Source organism: Fukomys damarensis, unplaced genomic scaffold (genome assembly GCF_012274545.1).
Source record: "Fukomys damarensis isolate Sample0158 unplaced genomic scaffold, DMR_v1.0_HiC HiC_scaffold_10, whole genome shotgun sequence".
NCBI classification, from domain to species: Eukaryota; Metazoa; Chordata; class Mammalia; order Rodentia; family Bathyergidae; genus Fukomys; species Fukomys damarensis.
Genome location: NW_022900922.1, coordinates 5024964 through 5050491, shown reverse-complemented (window position 1 = coordinate 5050491; position 25528 = coordinate 5024964). Strand labels below are relative to the sequence as shown.

General features: G+C 38.3%; 1 protein-coding gene across 1 annotated transcript in view; it reads right to left on the bottom strand.

Annotated features, from left to right (window-relative positions):
• Celf2 (CUGBP Elav-like family member 2) overlaps positions 1-25528 on the bottom strand; it is a 511103-nt gene that overhangs the window by 307720 nt on the left and 177855 nt on the right. The gene's annotated exons all lie outside the window — the stretch shown is intronic.

Sequence of the window (25528 nt, the reverse complement as noted above, 5' to 3'; positions counted from 1 at the left end):
CCCTCTCCCTCTCTCTCTCTCTCTCTCTCTCTCTCTTTCTCTCTCTCTCTTCCTTAGTCAAATGCTGAATAGTACAGCAAAAGGGCTCCTGCAGATTCACTAAGTAGAAATAATCCTCTCTGACAAGTTATGTTGTCTGGGCATATTTTTACACTAATACACTGTGCTGCCTATAGGGGTCTTGTTCGCATTCAGTCAAGCCTGGTTGATGTTACTTCTTCTAATTACCATCTTTTAAAAAATTTGGAAAGAAAAACAAGCAACTCAGTTACCTTTTTCTTATACATTTCATAGCAAAACCAATCTCACAATTTCCTTTTGCTATCAACTATCAGCAAGCATTGCAGGCAATTAAGGAAGGGTTGGGATATGTCAGTGTGCTGAAAAGGATTTTTTGCCTCTCTTTTCTGGGACACCGAATTCACCATCAGACTCATCTGCTCCTTTCCTCTTCTCCTCAGGAAGAGTGACAAGGTCAAGACCCTTAGCCCCACCCTGAATAAGCGATGTAGAAGACAGAGCTTGAGGAACTCACAAATGCTTTATCTCTGCACACCAGGGTTCTCATAAATCAGAGCATTTCCCCCGAAGCAGAGCATCTAACGAAGGCAGGCAGTACAAAGATTATTTGGTCACCCTGAACGCCTAACCAACCCAGGTGCAGCATCCTCCAAATACCAATGAATTTCTTTTTCCAAACAATAAAATCTGCTTCCCTCCTTTCTTATACTTGATGGACTTTGCATAGACAGTTAACCAAGGAAATACACACTGCACTCCTATTGATTGGAATTAGAAGAATTCTACGCATATTAGCCAAGTCAAATAGCAAGTTAAACACATAGTAGAGATGAAATGATATGGGACCAAGCAATCAGTTGTTGCAAAGTACCAGCTAATTTATGACTCCAGGAGGTGGACACTGACTGGAAGTGAAGAACACTCAGCTTGGATGCAACAACCTAGAAGCTGTGTCATCCAGGGCTGGTCTCATTCCTGTCCCACATCAGCACAATGGTGGCCTCTCAGTACTAAGCTAAACTCGAAGCATGGGTGGGAATGCTAAGAGTAGAGATAATAAAAGTGGACCCTGCTTTCCAGCTATTTGAAGATCTGGAGCGCACCCCAATATCTTGCTAGATCTCCGACCTCTGAACTTGGTCTTGGTCCTCAGCTAGGGAATGTTGTTGGGCTGAAGAGATAAAGATTCTTTAATACCTGCTGCACAGCAATCCTCCTGCTTAGTGTAGCAATTGGACTAAAGGGGAAAGAGCAAAGGCTGGCAAGTCGTTATCTTCATGTCTGGATGGCAAGAGAAGGCATGGTGACTCACTTGACAAATGTCATGAAAACGGGAGCCTTGTGTCTAAAGAAAACCCCATTTTTACGTATCCTTGCCCTATTAGAACACATGAAAGATAAACATGAAGGACTTTGCTAGAGCACATCATATAAAAATCCAAGATATTCCTTCAAGTAGGAAAAGTACTGTGCAAATGAGCTTGGAGCCAGAGAGACCTTTGGGAGATTGAGTGTGACTTCTTCCCCTCCTGGCTCGTGTCCAGTGCAGGGGCATAAGGTTCTTGGGCCCTCTGTGTCTTTCCTCACCCTGCAGTTTAATGGAGATGATGAGTCCTAATAATAATAAGATCTTCTAATGAAACTAGGTGGGTTTGGTTAGGGCAAATATTCATAAAAAGTGGTATGATTGCATGAACATCTGGCATGGTTTTGTCCGCTAGAATATACTGTTCAGATACAAAGCCCTATTCTGCATACCTCCATATAATTTCTAATGGGGACTAAACGATGAGGCAAGTGTTAACACATAACAATAATGCATTCACTTATGCACAAATAGATTCTTTGCATTGGAAGTCAGTGCTGCAGTCTATGGGGCCAATGCTACAGTGAAATGAATTGTAGATCCATAATAGGAACAACTGGACCTTAACAAAGCTATTAAATATCTTACACTCTTTCCATTGCTTTTTAAGTCTAGAGACCTAAATAACATGAAAGCCACTGAGGTAAGACTTCAGTATTTGTACTAACTCCAACTAAAATAACAGCGTGAAGACCATGCACCCACCAGTTGTAGGTGCCGAATTTGGGATTATAAAGATGAGCGAATAGAAAAAAGTCATGCTATTGATGACATTTACATATTATACAGCAAATCTTTAACTCCAAATGCACATTGAATAAATAGCTGCACTTCTTAATGCACCCAATAGAGTATCTTTCCCTTAGGTTGTACTTAATATATATTTGTTAAATAAAGGATTGAATTTTGTTTAATCACTGATACTGTGAGAAAAGGATCACTTTATTGTCCAAATTTCTTTATGTAACATGCTTCATACATACACGGAAATTTTTTACTTCCCATTCAGACACTGCTTGGCAGCAGATGACAATGCAGAGACGTATCTTTTTCAGGCTACTGTGTTCTAAGTTTCCATAGTTTGCTGCTTGGTCAGTCCCCATAACACTACTGAAGAGGCGGAGCTGGTAGCATTACTCCCTTTGGTGAAACAGTTCAAGTGTAGAAAGTGAAATGATAACTGAGCTTAGAAACTCAGTCTCCTGAGCCTGCAGGGAAGTCCAGCACCTGCCCTCTTCACAGAGGCTACAGACACCCAGGCAAGGAAGGCATGGCCTTTAAAGAGGAGTGTTTGATGTAACGAACCTGATGCTTTCCTAATATGATATTAATAACCTGAGAAGATGGTAAATTAATGAAACATTAATTGAAAGGTTATGTCTTGAATAATACATCATTATATCAGTTCTTCACAAATTATATTCTAAAGGAAGATTGAGGCTAGAGAAAGCACTTTTGGGGGAAATTATTAATACTTGAGGTCATCTACAGCAAGAGTTGTTTTTTAATTGTCTCGATTATTACTAAATTGACAAAGGGTATTCTTCAAAAGAAGTTTATCAGTAATTAACAAAGAACAACAACATGTACTTAGATTGTTCCAATATCCTCTATATCCCAAATGATGTTTTTAACTATATAAATTAAATTTTTAGGTAGTAACTCAAACTCAGTGAGACAAAAACTAAGGAAATGCTGCAATACAGGAACAATGGTAGGTAGCTAAGAATCAAACCAGCTTCTTGACTGTTCTAGATTTGAGCTTCCTAAAAACTTTCAAAAAGATATTTTAGATTAGGTGGCTTTATTACTGTTTCAAGTAATTTCCAGAATCAAAAGCTACAATTTCAAATGTGACATTAATGAGTCCAATGATTTTTGGCTTCTTCTGCTTTGTCTTTGCATTTTGACACTTCCGCTGAAAAACTAATAGAAAATACCATTTCAATAGAAGTGCATAATGAGAGAAGTGCTAGGGATTTCTGAACAAAGTTCTTTGATGAATGAGACATTATGAAATCTTCCCTGGGCCGGGGATTTAGCTCAGTGGTTCTGGCCCCTGCCTTGCAAGCGCAAGGACCCGAGTTCAATCCTCGGTACCAAAAAAAAAAAAAAAAAAAAAAAAAAAAAAAATCTTCCCTGCTTCTTACGTCCATGCCCTAAATGAGTAATCCTGAAATGTAGACATACCAAGGACATTAAATCTTTTTAGTTGGTAGGTTTACATAAGAAACATACCATATTTCACGAAAGCTGGAAAGAGTACACAGAGAATTTATAAAGTAAATATGAACCCACGACCAAGGTGTACAAGAAATCAATTTCCATCATACTAAGTATATGACACATAGTAGGTGCTCAGTAAAGTTGATAAATACATGGATAGATTTTCTTTTCTGCTCATACTGAGCAGAAGATGCAAAGTTCCTCTGATTTAAATTTGTCAACCTAAGCAGAGGGTTTTGTTTTGTTTGCGTGTTTATTTTCTTTCCTTTAACTCTTCCTTTTCTTTTCATTCTGTATTATGGCTAAGGCCCTTTTCACTGAGCTACCTCTCCAGCTCCTTTTATAATTTATTTTGGGACACGGTCTTTCTTTTTTTTTTTCTTTTATTGAGTTTCTTGGTACATTCTAGGTATATAGAACAGTTACATTCATTATTGGGATCTTGTACCTTTACATGACAGGTCTTGCTTCTCATTTTTTTCCCCTGGGACTGGGTCTTTCTACGTAAGTCACTAAATTGCCTAGGATTGCTTGAACTTGCAATCCTCCTGCCTCAGACTCCCAAAGGCCTGGGATTATAGGCCTGCACCACCACACGCTATCTGAAGAAGGGTTTTAATCACGTGTAATGGAGGCAGAGTATGGAAGTCTGGGAGTCCCAGCATCACTAGAGCAGGAGCTGAGGACTCATGGAACATGGCACAATCTTGTCACTCCAAACCCCACTGTTCCTTCCTGCCTTGGGAGGAAAAACTCCCAAAGCTAAAAGGACACGAATATCACAACAGGACACGAGTACCTGAAATATAAAACAGATGCTTGGCTTGTGGTAAAACCCCAGCAATGTAAGTAAGGAGTTTGCTGGAAAGTTGAGGAACAACATTACGCAAGTTCTTTGACTTAAGCCCTCAAAAATTACCTCCAAGTCACACTTTGGAAGCAGGGGCAGCTATGCCAGTGATCAACACAAGGACCCTAAAATCCAGATGGGCATTCTTTCCACAAACTGGGACTTTTTTATTCATCTTAAATATGGATATATTTACTAGGGTGAATGAAAAATAAGAAAGAATAATTATAAAGCCCCTTAAAATGGTAAAATGCTATATTTTATAATAAGTACATATAAATAGCCAGCCACAAAGTACTTAGAACTGCTAGAAGCCACTAAACTTAAGAGGTCTTATAGAGAGTAATAATGACAGCTCCCTGTGAATGAAAGCAGACACCAAGAACTAGTCTTTAAAGAACCATGTCTGTGTCTATAGACAAACAACCACTGAAGCCAAAATGAAGAAAGTGAAGGATTTCCCATTAAAATTGATTACCATGATAGCTTTGTTGATAAAATCCTTAGCTGTGATCTGTGAAATTTTAACTTGGCAAATAACACGGTCAAAACTGAGCTGACATTTTTGGCCTAAAGTTTTGCCAAGGGCCACTCTCGAGCAGATGAAAAATCCTGAGAAAGTCTATAAGTTAGGTGTTAGATATTCACATGGTGCGATGGATTAACTAGTGGTTAACTTATAACGCTCAGCTGAACTGAATCAGCATGGTGTAGGCATGGAAGACCCACCCGAGGATGGTTGCCAATAGCATAAAAAGCGAACGGGAGGGGAAGATGTGGGCTGTTGATTTTCTAGGAGTTTTCTCTCTTAGTGCTGATAAATAAATAGCTCGACATTAACAAAGGACATAGGTGGGGCTGACCAGCCTTCCTTTCTGGAAGGTGAGACCAAAGGGGATTCCTGTGATCACATGACAGAAATGAAAGCGAAATGAAAGGAAAGAAGGTTTTGAAATCACCGAATACATTAACAGCTGTTAGAGAACCCAGGAAATTCAGGTGTTGCATTTCTCTCCATATTACTTTCTGGAATTAAGTTTTAATTAGTTGGTTACTTATCTGTTTCATCTGAACCTAAGTTGCTCAAAAGCAGGAACTTTATCTATCTTCGCTGGAGGCTATGATACAGCATATGCCAGGCTCTTCACAAACATCTCCTGGATTTCTTTGCAGAGCATCTTCTTGCTGAGTTACCTAGATTCTCAGTGGCTGAGAGCTATTTCATAGAATTTGTGAAATACCAAGCCTGATGAGAAGCAGTTGTTGAGTCACTTGGCTAGAAAATGGGGGGATACAACGATTAGGAAGAGCCTGTCCTAGTCTTTGGTGACTATACACATTCCTAGAGATGGAAAGATAAGCTTGCTGTTTTCATTTTTTTTAACTTTTCAAGCTTATATGGGCTCTATCAACAGATACATGGATAAAGGAAATTTGGTATCTGTACATGAGGGAATACTACTCTGCTATAAAGAAGGATAAATTTGAGACATTTGTAGGAAAATGGACGCATCTGGAAAATATATTGAGTGAGCTAAATCAGACACATGTGCTTAAACACCACATGGTATCTCTTGTTCGAGTAAGGCAAAGTACAATGAGCGTAATAAAGGGTGGATAGAAGGAAATAAGGGATTAGATCTTTGGCAAATCAAAAGGAGACAGAATGAGGGGAGAAGGGAAGTAAGAATTAAGATAGGTCATGTACAGGAACCTGATAATTCAATAAATGTAAACTTTATGTGTCACAAATATGGACTAAGAACAATAATGACAACAAGAATGAAAATCAGGAAAGAGGATTTGGTGGCCGAGGAAGGGAGGTGGGTAGGAAGTGGAGGGGATTAAAAAAGAAAGAAGCTGTTATTGTGTACATGAACCTCCTCCCCAAGATGGGTATAAACATCATGTGCTGCAAACATGTACCAAAACAATAAAATAATAATAGAAAGGTTTTTACGGATTCATCTACATGGTTGCATAGAATATAAAGTGATGAAGTTACGTCTATATTAAACATAAACTTACACATTTCCTACATGACTTTTCTGAAATGTAGATTTGGGGGTAAATACATTGCAGGCAGGCAGCCCTGGGCATGGAAGGTAAGTGGGGAAGACTTTCAGAATCGGGGACAGTGGAAAGGGGCTTCTGTATCTAAAAAGCAAGCATCCCTGCATAGTGGGCAGTCAGCAGTCAGAGTAATTTTCACTTCCTTTGTTTTCAGGAGCAAGCCCACTTCACGTATTTACTCCTCAGTCAGTTGGGCCACAATTCCCAGTGCGGCCCCTTCCATTTTTCCAGTGAATCTTGAACTCTGCTTCCCTCTCACCACACAGAGATCTACAGTGGGGGACATTCTTATTATTTCCAACCTTTGCTCTTAAAAACAAAACAGCAACTGCTACTAAATGCCACACGTATTGTCTTAAATCAGTTCCAAAAGACTTGTATCCTTATTTTGTAAATCACATTCAACTTGGTTTTGTTTTCCACTGCAGAGACAGACATGCAACGTCACTTTGACTTCCCGATTCCTATTAAATGTGTTAATATTATTTGGATGCATGTGGTAAAGGTTCCAAGAACACGACCGAGGCATAATATTTAAAAGAACGTTCCTGGCAGGTAAAAGGAGGCCACAGAAGTAGTGGAGACAAAGTAAAAGGTAATCTGGTGCTGAGTAAAGAAGAAAATCACATTTGATGATCAAGACTTTGGCAACAGGAAGCCACCAAAAGTTTTGGGCTCTAGAAAGCTAATGGTCTCAGAATGGAGCATGAACCCTGAATAAGAGGAGGGAAGTAAGGAAGCCATTGTACTAGGAAGAGCTGATAAGGCCCAGAAGGGAAGTTCTTCTGTGCACCAGCCGCTGTCTGTTGGGCTTGTGTAAGATGCTCCACAAAGGACTCAATTCTCAGAGCAATCCAATAAATTGACATTATTATACCATATTACACCAATGGGGAAATTGAGGGTCTTGGAGATTAAGAAAGGTCCAAGATGATAAACTCAGTAAGTTGCCAGGATGGGAGAGAATCCTAGCTCTTTTTACCATCCTGTAGACCTTGGTAGTAACTGTAAAGGAAGGAAGCTGAGTCAGATATCTTAGTGGTAGAATCACGGTGTGGACAGCTAAATGGGTAGAATGAAGAAAACGGGGACTGAAGAGAATTCTTGTTATGTTTTCAACACAGACAATTTGGCAAATAAAAAGAGACTGTTGACTGAGAAGGAAACCCAAAAGAGGGTAAAATAGGGTAGATGAAGAAGACGACTTATTCCACTGAGAATAAACAGCTCGAGATGCCTGCAGGCAGCTCTTGCATATCCAGGAGGCAGTCAGAAACACTGCAGCAGATGAGATCACCCAGGAAGAAATCTGAGGGTGAAAAAGGACCAGAATCCTGGGGTGAGTTGAAAATTGAGGGGGAGGCAAAGAAAGATGCTGTAGTGAAAATGACAACTGAACACATCACAAAAGCGTTTAAACCTCGCTGAGGAGAGAAAATATATACACATGAAGTTATGAGTTGCCTTGCTGTAAATGATATCATGAATTATTTGTTTGAATGCTAAATGGAAAAGCGGGGCAGCTTCAGAATCCAGTTGGGAATTGGGACGATAACCCTAAGAGACAGCCTAGTTTTAACAGGAAGCAGTCTATTTCTGTGCCTGAAAACTTGATGAAAAAGGAGACAGGTAGTGGGTAGAGGCGGATCCTAGAAGTAACAAAGTCCCTGCTCTACAATGACTCTGCCCAGACATGCTGCTACTTGTCCCGACCTCTGAGATAAGAGACGAAAGTGCTCAGCTGCCCTTCACGTCTCCTTCAATGTATGACTAAAAATGTAACTGGGGAAGGGGATTGTATCCGGCTTTCAGGACCAGAGAGCAGTGGTGCAGAACAAACTCATATGCTTTCAGTAAGTAGCCTGGATGGAGCCAATATTTCCAAGGAGCAAGAGCAAAAGTAATTTTTGAAGGTGACTGTGACTTCTGGCTGATAACGCATTTCAAACTTTATAAGGAATTATAATCTCTGGATTTGGATAAAATTTGTTGGGGGGGGCTAATTATCTTAAACTTTTAAAACATCATATCCTTAAAGAAATAAGTGTTTAACTTACTGAATATCCACAGACTGAACATATACAGGAAAATAGCACCCAGACTAAACACATTCTGTGTCCATTTTAAATTTTCTAAGCAATGCATGATTTGATGAATATAAATATGTATGAACTAGAATGCATGTGAGTAAAATCTGTCCAGGGAGCAATGGGAGTCAGTGGTATGACACTTTATCTGGAATGTTCCCGGTTCTCGCCACCTACACAGTTCTAGTGCAAGCCCACCATAGCTCCTAAAGAGCACCTGCATCTCTAGCCTCTCTGGCCTTGATCTTTTCGCATTTCTGCACTCTCTGAATACTGAACCATGGTCCTTGTTAACTCTAGAGCCTTGGGGTGGGGGGGGGTCCCTGCAAGCATCTTCTGACAGAGTCCAAACCACATAATATGGCTTACAAGACCCACTTACACCTACCGGACCCACCCACCTCTCTAACTCATTGTACTTTTTTGTATCCAGCATACTAAGCTTTTGCACCTTGAACTTCTTTCAGCTCCTACAGACATGATTTCTCTTCCTGCCATTTCCTAGCCATGCAAAACTCCAACATCCACTCACTGAGTTTATTTCTGTGTGTCCTTCAAGGCTCGGCTTAAGTACCAAAGTGCTGACCACAAAAATAGTTGCTCAGAATACTGGCTGGTTGCATATGATTAAATTGAGGTCATCATTTCACTGGCAGAAGGAATATAAAAATGCCATAATATGGTCTCACCTAAAAAAAAACCTGTAATGCACAAAACATGCTCCCCTTGTTTTTGACAAACACCATTAGTTCTCTAAAATTGGATTATACCACAGAGGATGCAAAAGAAGCATTAGATATAGCTCCTGCTCTCTCAAGATGTGATAACCAAGTCAGAATGTCACAATTCGTAAGTGAAACAAACAAACAAAACAGTACAGTGTCGACTGCCGTGGGTTTTATGAGCCATAAAAGCTCCAAGGTAGGAGAAAAGATAAAGAGTTTGCTGAAGTAACCGGAGAGTATCCTGGTGGGACAGGGCTTCACAGAACCAGAAGGGCATGCGGTCATTGGTTAGGATATGGAAGGGTAGAGTGAGGACATAGTCTCCTGCAGCGGAGACCAGTGTGGGCCAGGTTATGTGGGATACCGTGAAAGCAAGCCCAAAGATAGTGGCAAGATAGAAAAATAGACACTAGGGAAAGTGATGCCACTGTATTAATCTTGGAAATCAGGTAAAGGAATCTGGATGCAACATAGGAAATGGTGTAACCCCTGGATCAGTAAATGAGCATCCTCTCTGAATACATCAACAAGGAAGTGAAAGATCCAGCAGTAAATAGCTGACAGGTAAAATATACTGCTCCCAACTAAATACAAATTACTCCTGCAAAAGAGAAAAATAATCAGACTTTGTGACCATGGTGGAAAAAAAGGAAAGCAAGTAACCACAAAATTACAAAATACCCCCTTCTTCCAAGTGCTTCATTACCAATGACATCATTAGCCTGTTCTGCTGTCTGCATTTAAAACTACCAAGATACCTGGACTAGTCAGCTGGGGCTGCCACAACCAATACTGAGGACTGGCGGCTTCAATGAGAAATGAATTTTGCACTGTTTTGGAAGCTGGAAGTCGAGAACAAGGTGTCAGGAAGGTTGGACTCTCCTTGCCTTGCCTTTGTCAATGTCTGCATATGCCTAGTGTTTCTTCCTATACTTGTGAGGACACTAATCCTGTTGGATTGGGCCCCATACTTACAATTTTATTAACTGTGATTACCTCACAAGAGTGCTATGTCCAATCAGAGTCACATTTTGAGGTCTGGGGTTAGGACTTCAATATATGAATTTTGAGTGGTCATAGTTCAGTCCACAGCAGTCTGGGGTTAGGACTTCAATATATGAATTTTGAGTGGTCATAGTTCAGTCCACAGCAGTACCCAATACTTCCTGAAAATACTCAATTCAGAAATGATCTCTGCTTACTTAAAATCTCCTTAGAATTATGTAGCTCCAACTCTGTTTTCTACAATAAACCTCCTCCACCTGTGTAAAGTCAAATCTTGGTTGCAAATATCTATCATCCATCTATCTGTCTTTCCATTATCTATGTATCTATCCATTCAGCACCTATTAACCTGTCTAGGATCTATCTATCTATCTATCTATCTATCTATCTATCTATCTATCTATCTATCTATCTATCTATCTATCTATCTATCTATCTATCTATCTATCTATCTTTTATCTAGGTATCTACCTACTAGTTCTGTTTCTTTGGTTGAACTCTGATATAACCCTCATCTGAAGTATTTCTCTGCACTTCCTCCAAACTTTTGACAGACTTTTCTTGTACCATTTATCACGCTTTATTGTCATAATCTGTGTAGTAGATTGAATTATTTTGCCAATTCTTCATGCCCTCCCTCCATCTTGTGACCTTACATGCACTAGCATGGGTGGAATACATGTCCTTCCTCCACTGGCACTGGGTTTGAAAATGTGATTTGCTTCAGCTATTAAGATGTTTGCAGATAAAATACTATATATGCTTGTGCCATTTGGCTTGGATCGTTGCACATTGTGACCCACCATGAGAAAAGTATGCCCCAGGGAATCTACTGCCCTTTCTGCTAGGGCCTTAGGACATGACACACACACACACACACACACACACACACACACACACACACACACAATATGAGCCCCACCTTATGGTGGAAACCACCACACCTAGATCACCGACAGAGCCTCCCAATCCAGACCTGCCAAATTACCCTTGATCTGTAGAGTTGTAAGTGTGAGAGTAAATGTTTATTGCTGGAAGTTGCCATACTGTGAAATATTTTTTATGTAGTCTTATTATAGCAATTCACTTGCCAATTCATTTCTTATCTGCATTTTGGATCCTTGAGAGCAAGGACCATGATGATGATTTCCATTTCTCCAACGCTTGGTAATGTGCCTGCTACAGACTGAGCTGTTCAGTGCTTATGGAGTAGCAGGATAAGATAACAACTGAAGAATCTCAATGGGAGAACACATGGCTAAATGGTGTTTTAGGAGGTAAAAACTGTTAAAGGTGTGTAGGATGCAAATGAAGACAATGCATCTGGAAGCAAGTACTGTAGTAAGCATCATGTGATCTGCGCACAGTTATAAGAGACAGTTGTTTGTATTTGGTTTTCAGATGACCCAAGGTTCAAAAGGCCCCAGAGGTACCATAACATTCCAATAAAGTTTTGGTGATGCAACGGATGGAACACAGGGCCTTGCACATACTAAACACGCACTAGCAATGGGCTACACCCTTGGCTATTCCAGTGATCTTTGAAGAGAATTTCTCCACTCTCACAAGTCTTTGGGGATAGTTGCAGTCCCTGTCTGTAGCTACACATACCATTGGGGAAAATGACACAAGATGAAAAGCCAGAAACTTCTCCCAAAACTCCAGAAATAAATTTGCTGGGAAATGAAACTTCCCTATTTTCTTCCAGTTGACTTTGTTTCTGTGTAATCATCTAATTTGATCTGGACAGTTTATCTTTCCTGGTCTACTGATGGCTTTTGTCAGTGCTGGGCAGATGTGACACCACATCTGAGACTCTCCAGGCTCTCGTCCTGGTCACCAGAGGTCCCCGCAGCCCTTTCTCCTTAGCATTTGGTTGCCCCAACTGAGACTCTTGTCACATTCCCTTAGTGCATGTGTCACTGGCCTGTGATCAGAATTGTCCCTTAGGAGACAGCTTGAAGGGTGGCTAATTCATTACATGTCTTCAGTTGAACTTTATAAACCTGTTTCTTACACTGAGCAAATGACATACATATGCATATGTGTGCATGTATGCATACCCAGCCTCACAGATATCCATGTCTTCCACTCTACTTTGGAGAACAAAGAAATAATATGCATTTTGTTTGATGTCAATCATAACCTGAAGATAAAGCTGCTATTTAATGCATTCAAAAGTTACATCTGCCAAACTCAGGATTTCTCTGTCCAAACTCTGAACTTCAAAAGGAATATTTTATAGGAAACACACACACACAAACAAAACAACAACAACAACAACAATGACACACACACACACACACACACACACACACACACACACCCCACAGGGACTTCAGAAAGATGCCGTAAGCACTTGAATGCATTTCATCGGCATTTCTATAAATTAAAGCCAATGCCAGAACACCTGCAAAATTGTTTGGTTACGCAAAGCCACTGAGAATACAAATTGTCCCAAAAGATACCCAAACCATGTTAACATAAGGAGGAAAGTGTCATTTGGTGCATTGGTGAGCAACTTATTGAATTCTACTTTCCTGCTTTAAAAGGCTGCAACAAAACTTGTTTGACAACAATTACTCAGAAATCTCTGCAAGATCATTTCCTTTTAAACCCGACATATAGCATCTTGCTACAAATGAATCTTATCGATATACTGAATTCCCACTGAGCATATAACATTATACTCCTAAAACTTTAGTGTTAAAATGTTGCTAATTTAGATAACATTAACTCAGAGTTAGTGATAATTTGGACATAGAATGGGATATTTAAAAATAACATTTGTTGATTTTAAAAACAATCCATACTTATAATGTTGCTTGAAAATACTGACAAATATAAAGAAAAACATTAGCCTTTCCTAAACACACTAGAAAATAATAATTCTTTAAATTTTGGTCTATTTTCTTTTAGTCATTTGTAAAGCAGATGTATATCTTTTTGTATAAAATTGAGGTTGTGTCCATCATTGATTTTTCTATCCTCTTTTATACAAGATGAAGGATTTTTCCTGTGTAAATAATGACTTTTGAAAATATGTTTTCTAGGGATTGCACATTATTTCATTTCACTTAAGTCTCATTATTGATTTAATTATTTCCATAAGGTTAGATGTTAAGAATGTTTCTAAATTTTTACATATATATATGTAATATATATATACACACACACACATACATACAGTATTGAGTTGAACATTTTCAAACATGAGGGCAGTTCTAATTTTCTTCTGAGAGATGAGAATTCTTATTTTAATAGAATATGACTCCATTGCTTTGCAATCATTGACACTTCTTCATGTACATCTTAAATGTTTATTGATTGATTGATTGATTGATTGTGATACTGTGGATTGAACCCAGGGCCTTCCCACTGCGCTGCATTCTCAGGCCTTTAAAAAAAATTTTTTTTTTTTTAATTTTGAGACAGGATCTTGCTAAACTCACTAAGTTGTCCAGGCTGGGCTCAGACTTGCAATCTTCCTGCCTCAGCCTTCCAGAGTGCTGGGGTAAGAGGTGTGAATCACCATCCCTCATTTTGACTGAGATCACAGGCATGTACCACCACATCCAGCACTCAAAGGCAGTCATTTAATTTTACATTTACAAATGGGATGGGTGGAAACGTGTTACTTCACTGCTTTACCTACATTTCTTCAAATACTACTGAAGATAAATATTTCCCTCAATGTTTACTGTCATTTGTCTACTTTAGGGTCAATTTATGTACCTCAGCCATAAACTAGTAATTTTAAAATTGAGTTGTACCTGTTCCATATATATTTTTGTATTTTAATTTTTTGGGGGGCGTGTACTGGGGATTGAACTTGGAACCTTGTGCTTGCGAGGCAGGGGGTGGAATCACCGAGCTAAATCACTGGCCCTGTATTTTAATTCTTAAAAAAAGACTTTACATTTTTTTCCAGGTCACTAATTCCAGATTATGAATTTAAAAACTTGTATATGGCCAAGTATTTCATTTATTTGATTTTATTTTATACAAAAAAGTCTTGCCTACCCTGATTATCAAAGATTGATGTTCGCTTTGTATTTTGTTGATTTTTATTTTTACTATTAGATTCATGTAAAATTCATTTTGGTGTATGGTATGAGGTGAGGTTCCAATTGCAGTTTTCCCTCTTTCCCATGTTGACATAAGGAGGATCCTACATGGGTGGTTTTATCACTATTGTTTATTATATGAACCTTTCCCACGGGCTTCAGGCTAAGTTGTATGTATTTATGTGTTAGATTCTGTGCCACTAAATCTGTCATTTTTCATGTTAATATCTCATTGTCTTAATTTAGAAAAATTGGTAATGTATAATTCCTAATCACTATTCTTTCCTTTCAAAGGGAACTTAAATTGAGGATTAGAATTATCTTGTCCGAAAAATTTTTGGTGAGACTTTGATATGCTGTTTCTACTGAATTTTTTGGATTTATTTGGGAAAATTTAATATCACAGTATTGCTCTTGCATCTAGAAGAATAGGTTAATTCTAAATTTATTAAAATGGTAATGTTTTCCTTTGAGGAAGACTTAATATTTATTTTAAAGAGTTTCCATGTCTGTTACTATTGGTTTATGGCAAAGTTACTGGTTTAAAAATTTTTTACACTCTCCTTAAATTATTAGAGTTATTTTCCATTTTATGTTTCTATTTTTTACAATGATAAAAATTGGCACTTTGTGTTTCTAGTTAGCATATCTGTTATTTTCCTTCTGTGCCTTTTTGTTAGGGTAAGACCTTCCAGACATCGTTTAATGAGCCATGATAATTGATGTCCATGACTATTTCCTATACAGTGAACTATTGGCTTAGGATGGCTATATTTTATTACATTTGAAAACTTTCATATTTCCAGATTTTTATGATCGCCTGCTTTGGAGTAGGCTTTAATTTTATTGAGTCCCTACTGAGTTTTTTATTGCCCTACTAAGATGATTAATTATATTACACTTTAGAAACTAAACATTGCTTTATTCTTCCCAAATCACAATTGGTTGTGAATATGATTCTTTTAGTACATTCTACCTTTGGTTGTCCCTACTAACTGATGGGATATTTAAAAAGTATCAACCATTTTGCCGCTTGTGTTTTAGAATCAAGAGTTTCTGTGGCCTTGCCTCATTAATACCTGGAGACACATTTCAAGGAGTAGAATCAAATTGACATGGCGGGACCAAAATTGAAGGTCACCACTGCCAAGCAGGCTGTCTGTGTCCAGCCTTCAGTGAAATCTCTTGCTGATTCGTAGTATCCTCCATAAAATAAATAATTTATACATTTCCATAGCATTTCCCTAACATTTTCATCAGTTACCCCTTAGATTATGCTTTCCTATGCCACTAAAAATCCTCTTGACAAGAGACGTTCTTTTCCCTTTTATACTCATATACCCGTCACATTGGGCAGAGGGGTATTTGACCACTGCGAGTCTGATCACTAAGAATTATGTGCTTCACATCTTCCTCTCAGCAAGTCTGGCCACGGTGTGGTGAGGTGGGCTGGGAGGGATCTTCTGAACTACCATTTATAGCTCTGCCATATTCCCTTTAAGTGTGGCTTGAAAATCTTGAATTCATTAACTCTAGAAAATCATGAAATAACTACCAAATGCATGGAGGTACAGTATAAAGATATTCAGTCCAATTATATAATGCTCATCTCTCCTTTGGTGTTAGATTAGAATTTTAATTTCTACTAATAGAGTATCAATATTTAACTAATTTCAATATTTTAAAAACTACTCTAAAATCATTTGTCATTCTTTTTCATCTTTTTTTTTTTTTTTTTGGTACTAGGGATTGAACTTGGGTCCTTGTGCTTACAAGGCAGGTGGTGGAACCACTGAGCTAAATCCCTGGCCTACTTTTTCATCTTTAATGTGATGCATTTATATCATAGGAAAACCATAAAAATCTATAAACTAAATAACACCAGGCAGTTGTAGAATCTTTATAAGACTAATCAGATTTACATAAAACTTCATTATGCCCGTATTATAAATTTTTGAGATATCAAAGTAAAAAACCTCTATCAGTACCTGTGCCTATTTCATATTTCAGCAAATTAATCTCTTGAAAGTTTTGATTTTTGAAATACAGTACTTTGAAATGTAGAGAACCTATTCATTTTTAAAAGATTTATCCTGTACACATCATCTTGACACATATGGTATAAGAAAATGAACAAAAGTGGAAACCAATAAATTATAAAACTTTTATAAGTTCTGTGTGAGGCAAATAGATATATGATTAGAATTTCCTCTCAGGGGCTGGGGATTTAGCTCAGTGGTTCGGTGGCCTGCCTTGCAAGCACAAGGATCCGAGTTCAATCCCTGGTACCAAAAAAAAAAAAAAAAGAATTTCCTCTCAAATTCAGTGATATTTCTGTATTTTGATCTCAACATGTAATACTTTTGATCAGAATTTCTACATAAGTAATGGTACTAATTTTCTAGAGAGGAAGGAAGAAAGAAATTCTAATTTTATAAACACACATAGCTGGGAAAGGCTACCCACTGGCTACCCAGGAATGGGGGCTCACTGTCATCAGTGTGGCCATCACCATGGCAACATTTAGCCAGCTTTGTAAGGCGCACATTCACTGGTCTTCAGAGAGATGAAGAGAAAGGAAAGGGAACGAAAGAATGAGGAATCTGGGCTTTAGAAGTGGAAAGCTCCAACTCTTATTTTATGTATTACAATAATGTCAAGGGCAAAGGTAAGACAATTTTTGATTCCATATTTCACTAAGGGCACTGTTTCTAGCCTGAATCAGACTCCTCCTCCACACACAGCACCAAAATCTTCATAAAAGGAAGCTTGTAAAAGATGATTACCAAGCACATATATCAAGACAATGTGTGCTTTGTGATCAATTAAAATGCAAGAATAGTCTGTAGTGGGAAGTCGTACAAAAGGGCCTTTCTTCTCAGTACTTTAAAAATGGCAGATCTATCAAACTTATGATAATGCACTGCCACGATGATTTAATTGTCAATTACAAATTACTTAAGTGTACTTTAATGATCTATATAAAGCCTTATTTTTTTTTTTACCTCTAATAGCTATTAATGGTTGTTAAAGAAAATGAAACCACTTTACTGAAATGTAATGTAGGGGTCTATTAAGAATAAGTTTTCACAACGATAAAATATTATCACAAAATTGTGAACTCCTGTACTTTTTAATATTCCTGAGTAGGTCAATCTTCATTCCACTGAAAGAACATTTCCTTCAAATTACATGCAATTACAGTTTAAACATCTTCATATATATTATATATAGAATAAATATTACCTAATTCCCAGTCAAAAAATGCTTCCTCAGAAGTTGTAAAGGGAGTGAGAGCAATTTATTACTTCATTTCCTCAAAAAGTTTTAGCAGATTTAAAACCATAGTCATTAGGGTAAATTCAGGTGACCACACTCACTGCTACCTTTCATCATCTTTGCCCTGATTTCTTTCTGTTTTTTGAAATTATTAAAAGAATAAATTAGAGAAGCATTTTGCGTTATGCATAAGGGCAAGTATTTAATCAATGCAAGGCATTTAACACAACAAATACATCTTCTAAGAGAACTGTAATTCACATTCATATATTAAAAAATATTTAAAGTATACTGGAGGGTCCTCCCAACGAAACAGCCTAAAGAGCAAAATCTATTTTAAAAGAGAGGTATCATTTTGTAATCAAAGCATTAACTCCTAGCAACTCCATTTGTAAGCCTAGCTTCTGTGCATGGAGTTTCTTTAAGGGAAGAAGGTTTATCCTTCTCTGAAGACTGTCAAATATGCACAACAGGGTCATCCTTGACGTGTACCTTTCCTTATCCTGTAGGAAAGGACAAGAAGCCACTAGAAAAATGAAATTAAATATCAAGAGAGTCAGAGTCAAACAGCATTAAGCTAATGTCCACATAACCTAAATTAATTCAGAGAGTTTATAATTATCTATGTGGTAACTATAAACAGTTAAGCCAGAGAGTTAAAGCAAAATAACTATTTTAGATTCACAACTGCTCTACTTGGACATCTGCATTGATCATATTAAATAGATATCAAAACTTCATTTCATTGTGTTTACTATGTTTAGGTATGAATTGGAAAGAAGATGGGTTTTAGAGTTACAGAGAGCTTAGAGCCCAGCTCTGACCCAACAAGTATCTGTCTTCTGCAGCAACTTTGTTCTCTGAACTTACTTCCTCACCTATGAAATGAGAATAATGCACACCTTACACACGTTGCAAAGATAAGGACAATTAACAGATACCTAGAAACTGGCAAGAAATAGTTATTATTTTTTTATAATGATGTGTTTAATCCTAATGTCTTGAAAAACTCAGCCAATTCACATTTGTGAATCTTCCATTTTCAACTTAATAGCTCAGTATCTAAACTCAGAGGCTACCTGCAAATTGAAATGCAGGCTTTCAAGACCTGGAGGGTGAGAAGAATCAAAACCTACTTTTAAAAGCACATATCTTCCGCAGTTCCTATGACAGCAGAGGACATGGAAAGACATTCAATAAAAATGGCAGGTTGAATTGAGTGCAGTAAAATAAGCACGTTCTATATGTGTTTGCTCTTTGTCATGGCTAATTTTATTTTTAAACACTCCATAATCAAGTCAACAAGTAAACTGCTAAGTTAGGTTAGGTTAGGAAAGATGTGACAATTTAGGTACAAGTTACTTATGGGATACGCTCCCCTAAACTCCCTTAGTTTCTTTTCTTTTTACTAGAATGTGTATAAAAATAAATACATGCTTCAAAGGTATAACTGTACTTAATATTTTCATCTGCAACAGATCCATGTGTCTAAATTTATCTTTTGAAAATTTGCAGAACAAAAAAATTTGGATTTTGGACCCTTGGGGATTTCAGATTTCGGGGCCAGGAATGTTCAACTTGTATATCTAATCTTTTATCACCTTACATTTTCAGCTTTGTTCAGAAGGCAGAAGCTGTTTGCTTTGTAGAATAGGTTAATTTATAACCTAAGGCGTATTCATTCAGGCAACTGGAATATTATATGTTTTTTTTCCTCACACCATTTTATTTTATGCTCCTTTTTACTAGTGCGTATGAGTTGCACAGCCTCCTAGGTTTTGTTTCGGTGTTTTCTCATGTGCATGTTACATGCCGGTACTGATCATCTGCCTCTCTATTACTGCACCCTTCTCCCAGCTGCCACCTTCACCCCCCTCTCGTCTAACAGTCTCCCATCTGCGTTCACATCATCTTTCTTTAATCACGGCCCCCACCTGCCCCACGATATTTGAGTTTCTGGGTCTGGTTTGTATCACTTAACACGATGGTCTCCAGTTCCCCCTGCTTTCCTGGAAATGACACGATTTCCTTCTTCTTTATGGCTGAATAGCAGACTAATGGGTTGATGGGCACCTAGGCTGTTTCCACACTGTGAAATGCATTCCAACAACACGGTCTGCGGATATGTCCGTAGTACGCCAACACTTTTTCCTTCAGAGTGATACAGAAGGCCACACTAATCGTCACGATTTTCACGGTCATTTTAAAGCTAATTAATTTATTATGCATTTTCCAGTTTTCCCTTTCTGGTTCATAACTATCTACAAATCTGTACAGTCTTTTAAAGCCTCTGTTTTCTCATTTATCAATGAAAGTTGTATAATTTTACCTGCCGAATGGGGAAACGCATGCCTAGTACAGTAAATTTTACCTGCTTGACAGAGTAAGTAAGGAAATGCACGGAACAGCTTGGCACAATGTCTGGCACGGGACCCTCACCGTGAGGAGTTACCTATTTGTATTATTTTATACTGTCTCAGTGGAAGAATCTCAGTAAAAATGTAGTAAGCCAGAAGTCCTAGAAAGTAGAATAGCCATAGAAAATATTGTTGCTAATACCTACTTTCTCCGAGTCTCTGAAGAAAGTAACTTGTGCACAGATGATAGATCACTAAGTATATTTTTTGTGTATAAAACAGGTATAAAAAACTCCGTGTTTTAAAAATATAGAAGACAACACGTGAAGTTTTTACTAACTTGTACAAATTACGTTAGTGCTGACTTTCCAGCACGGACTATATTAGTCATATGTATGGCACTTCTGCTATTAGTTTTCAGTGCCCTTAAAAGATAGCAGCAATAGGGTGTTAGAAAGTGTGTGGTAAAAGCTATAAATGTTTTGACGGGTGGGTAGAGTTTCACGATCTCATTCCCCACTCAGCCTTTCAACAAATCATGTACTTTTCACAACCATACTGATTAAAGAGATCTTTGATCAGAAGCATCTAATAGAAGTTGAGATAATGAAGTAGAAGTGAGAAGAAAGAAGTGAAATAAGAGGGCACCACATTCATTTGTCCAGTAATAAATATCAGCACCTGACCTACACAGGTGTCCCTACGGCACCGTCCCACGCACTAGTAGGATGTTGTGACAACCTTTCTTGTGAAAATCTGTGTTGACATATACAAATTAACATGTGGTCCCATGTTAAAAGAAAAGAGATGAAAGGCGGTAGGTGTTGGTTGGGAGATATTTTTTATTATTTTATATGAATTGATAAAGGGATACTTCTCTGAGGAGGTGGAATTGGAACAATTTGCAGAGAGAGAGAGGGAGGGAGGGATGAAGGGAGGGAGGGAGGGAGGGAAGGAGGGAGAGAGAGAGAGGCCAATCAAGGAAGCATTTCAGTTTGCCGCAAGAGCAAGTAAAGGGGCTTCCGAGGCAGATCTAGTTGGTGTGTGGTTTTGAGAATCAACAAGAAAGCAAACCCACCTAAAGCAGAGTGCTGTAAGAGAGGAGGAAGCCGGCATGATGATGTAGGCCTGTGATCCTAGCACTCTGGGAGGCTGAGGCAGGAGGATCACAAATTCAAGCCCAGCTTGGGCAACTAAGTGACTTAGTGAGACCCTATCTCAAAAGAAGGAAGGAAGGAGGAAGGAAGGAAGGATGGAAATATTATACATAAGAATAATGTGACCTGTATTTAAGTACTGACAATCATTACATAAAGAATTCCCATGGTTCACCCCATCCCTCCATCCTGGATTTATGATCTGAGGTTTGCTGTCCTGTGACTTTTTTGGCCTCATGTTAACAGCACATTCAGGGGCCCGGAATTTAGCTCAGTGGTTCCAGAGCCTGCCTTGCAAGCACAAGGACCTGAGTTTGATCCCGGTAACAAAACAAAAGCAAAACCAATACGTCACATAAATAATGAATAGTTTCTCTGGCATAAAGAACTATACTCATAAATAAGATCCTAATGGTATAATTGACAATGTGAAACAGGAAGAAAAGGGCCAAAGATGTAGAGGAAGTGGGAAGGGTAGGGGAAAGGGAATAAGGGAAAAGAAAAAAATATAAGAAAATGAAAACATGGAAATAAAGTGTTTGTAAATAGGGAAGGGAGGAGTGGGTGAAGGGAGGGCAGGGGTATGAGGATAAAATGAGAACCAAGACCTGTCATGTAAAGGTACAAGATCCCAATGATGAATGTAACTGTCCTGTACACCTAAAATGTACCAATAAACTCAATGAGGAAAAAAAAGACACATTCCTGTCACTAAGATGATGGAAACGGTACCACTAACTGTACAAAACTATGGGGCTGGAGGGACCCCAAATTTGCTCACCCCCTTTCTGTATGGTCAAGCTTCCTGTATTAACCACTTTCTTTCCTGGAAACTGATACCAAATGTGGGACTAGAGAGTGAGGGAAAGGATACTGCAAAAGTAAGAACTGGCTATGGGACTGGAAGGTTCTAGAATGGTTACAAAGTTTTGGAAATCAGAACCTTGGAAACCTGGAGATGGGCTATAAGCTCAACCCAGAACTCAGTCCTGCCAGGGAGCCAAACTGGCCAGATTTCTAAAAGGGCAAACAACACATTTAAATAGGGCTCTCCCTAGCGAATGGGTATTTTGTTAAGATTCCTTCTATTCATCAGTGATACCAATAAATTTGCAACTGGCCTTTTAAAATTCTACCTTTCTAGTCCATAGGCTTTGCTCCTCCTGTAATATTCAATTTCAGGAATCAGGACAAAAATCTTACAACATACATAACCAGTAGCTGTTGGTTTTGTCAATCTAGAACTTCAGGCAATCAAGAGATGTGGTTCTATATTCCCTTCATAAACTACTTTGCAGATTGAACCCAGGGCCCATGTACTGAGCTACGTTCCCAGCTCTATCTCTCTACCTATCAGTTTATTTTTATTTTGAGACAAGGTCTTACTTAGTTGCTATGCTGCCCAGTCTAGGCTCAAACCAGTGATCCTTCTCACTCTGCCTCCCAAAGTGCTGGGATTACAGAAGTTTACCACCACATGTGGATTCCAAATTGTTTTTAGTCCATTTTTGAATGCAAGGAACATCTTAGGGTTTTATGCTGCGTAACTTCTACTTGCCAATCTCCTATCATCTTCATGTCTTGAAAATACACAAAAAACCTCAATGTCATCAATAAAAATGTGCATATAGTCAAAACTTTTCAAATTGACTTTTTAACAACATTTTAAAAAGAAGGAAATCATGGCTAATCGATATTTGATTGTAAGCCTACCTTACCCAAGGCTTATGTTATTTGAACTGCACAAATTTTATAAAATGGCTAAACTCTGACAGAGACACATTTTATATCTTTTAATCTAAGTGTTAGGCTAAAATTGGTTATTCACTTTCTGAACAACTGAACAATAGTATAACACCTGAATAATAGTATTAACAGTGTCTTGGAAAATCTAGAGATGTTTTCAGAGCAGTGGCTTGGCTTTGATTTTTGCATTACATAATTTCAGTACAAAACAAACACAATAATTTCATAGAAATTTTTTTATAAATCTATTATCAACTTCAAAAATGAATCACCTAATGTGAGCCACTTTTCCTTAGGGATAAAATAATAACCCAAAGCACAAGCCCTTGTACTTTCCTTAGAATACTAACTTCTACATAATAGAAAAACCTTACCTATGTTTATTGAGGACTCACTCTATTTGGCACTGGCTTTAACTATTTGTCAGTAAGCCGCTTAATTCCTTCTAACCATCCTACCAGATGCAGACAACTGATATCCCCATCTGACAAAGTGACAAGGGAAGAACCTGAGCCCTGCATTGTTATACCTGGCACTCAGGGCCACTCAGCTAGGATGCGATGCCATCAGTGTTTGAGCCCTTCTTCCATTCCAGGGTATGGGGTAGGGAACTGCCAAGGAGATAATTAAATGCCTGGATGAGTCCAGTCAAAAAAAATTCCCCCATTTTTCTTTAAGATTTTTTCAAAGTTTTCACCCATAATTTTAGAAGCAGATGACATTCAGAAAAGAAATGCTTTCTTTCCATTTCTGTGTTTCAGTATAGCTAAATTGACTCACTCCTAATCTTTAAAATTTGTACATTTCACACCAGGAAAGACAGTCTAAGAAGGGAACATTTTATTCCCAACTGACATTATGGGTTTAAATATCTTTTGCAACAGTTTTGTTTTGAAAGATCTCAGTGGTTGCATATGAACCTGCCAGATGTCAACAATGTGTCTGCCATGTACAATATCCCCCAAAGACTAAAAATATTTCTTACTGATACAGTATTTGGAAATAACCAGCAAACACCATTGGACCTGCTGCACTGCTAAGAGTCTATGTAAAGGCCTTGGAAACAACAGATGTTCTGGGTTCTAATTATTCCCTTTGAATAATACAATGACTTGTGGGGAGCTGGTGTCCACTCACTTCTCCATAACAGTTCAGGAAAAATCCATGGGCTCTCACTCTCAGACCAACTTCAGGTCCTGGCATCTACCTGTGGCTCCCGACAGGTTTCTGCAGGTGTTTGCCTGTGGGAAGCTGTCAGAATGGGTCTAAATCAGGGCAAAGCTGCTGACGGAAGGGCATTAACTTGGTGGGAATTGTTTTAGGTGTCAGAATTTCTTTCTGGGATACAGACACATAGGTGGAATCTGCAGTCAAAAATAAATCACCGGCGAGGACAGGAGAAAAGGCTGTAATGGAGCTATTCAGGCAGAAGAACCTGGAAAAGGTAAAGTGACTGACGATAAATGACACACGGTGGGCCAGGAGACAGACATGTTGCAAACGACTGGTATTTCCAGTTACTTCAAAGAAAGGGAGAAATTTCAAGAAACCAGATCCCCAAAGCTGAGAGAAAATGACATCAAATATGAATCAATATGGAGCCGTGAATTGCAAGCTTAGTCATGATGATGATTATCATCAATACCTTGTATTACAAGCATTCTGCAGTTTCCAAAACCTTTCTTGGGTGTGTTGTGTCATTTAACAGATTAGGAACCTTGGACTCAGAATTGCAACTGGATTGTGAATCTAGAAAAAGGAAGGAAGTAAAAGGAAGCAAGATCAAAGTGACCTTAGGTCTCCTTGCTAAAACTAAGGGCCCTAGGAAAGGAATAGGGCAAACTGGCTTAATGTAAAGAAAATCAGAATCAGCAAGCCTGATGTGAGAGCAAACACATTAATTTCAAGAAGATATATGCAGGCACAAACTCTGTCTACGGCAGAGCTCTCAGAGCTCTTTGGTTCTGGGAAAAAGCATTTGACTGCAGTGAGAAGACTCACATTCTAGAGTTGGCTCAGTAAGTTACCAACTGTAAGTTTGGCATTGTCATTGAACATATTCAGGCCCATGATTCCTTATCTGCAAAATAGGAATAATAGGATCTGCCTTCTTTTATATATGCAAATGCATGTATGGTATTGGTTGGCACTTAGGAGCAGCTTAAAATGATAGTCAGATTCTTCCAAATTGGTCACCTGCAAATGTCTCTCTGTATTACAAATTCAAGTCCTAGAATCTACATGAATTGATGTTGTTCCCACTGTACAAGTAAGGAAAATTGAATTTGAGTGGTCACTTTTAAAATCTGTCATTAGGAATTAAGTCTCTGAACTGCTGTTCTCTGGATCTTTTAACCAGGGAAAATCAATCATTTAAATATTGTATCCTGAGTCACACAGCTAAAAAGAGGGTGAGAGACAGCATTTGACACCAGGACTATCCAATTCTAGAGCCTGTGTTCTTTCTGCTATACCCGTGAAAACTAAAAATTGCTGACATTTGCTTTACTGTCTGCCTTCTGTGGGTTATAAATGACTACCACTCATTTGAAGATAAATATCAAAACAA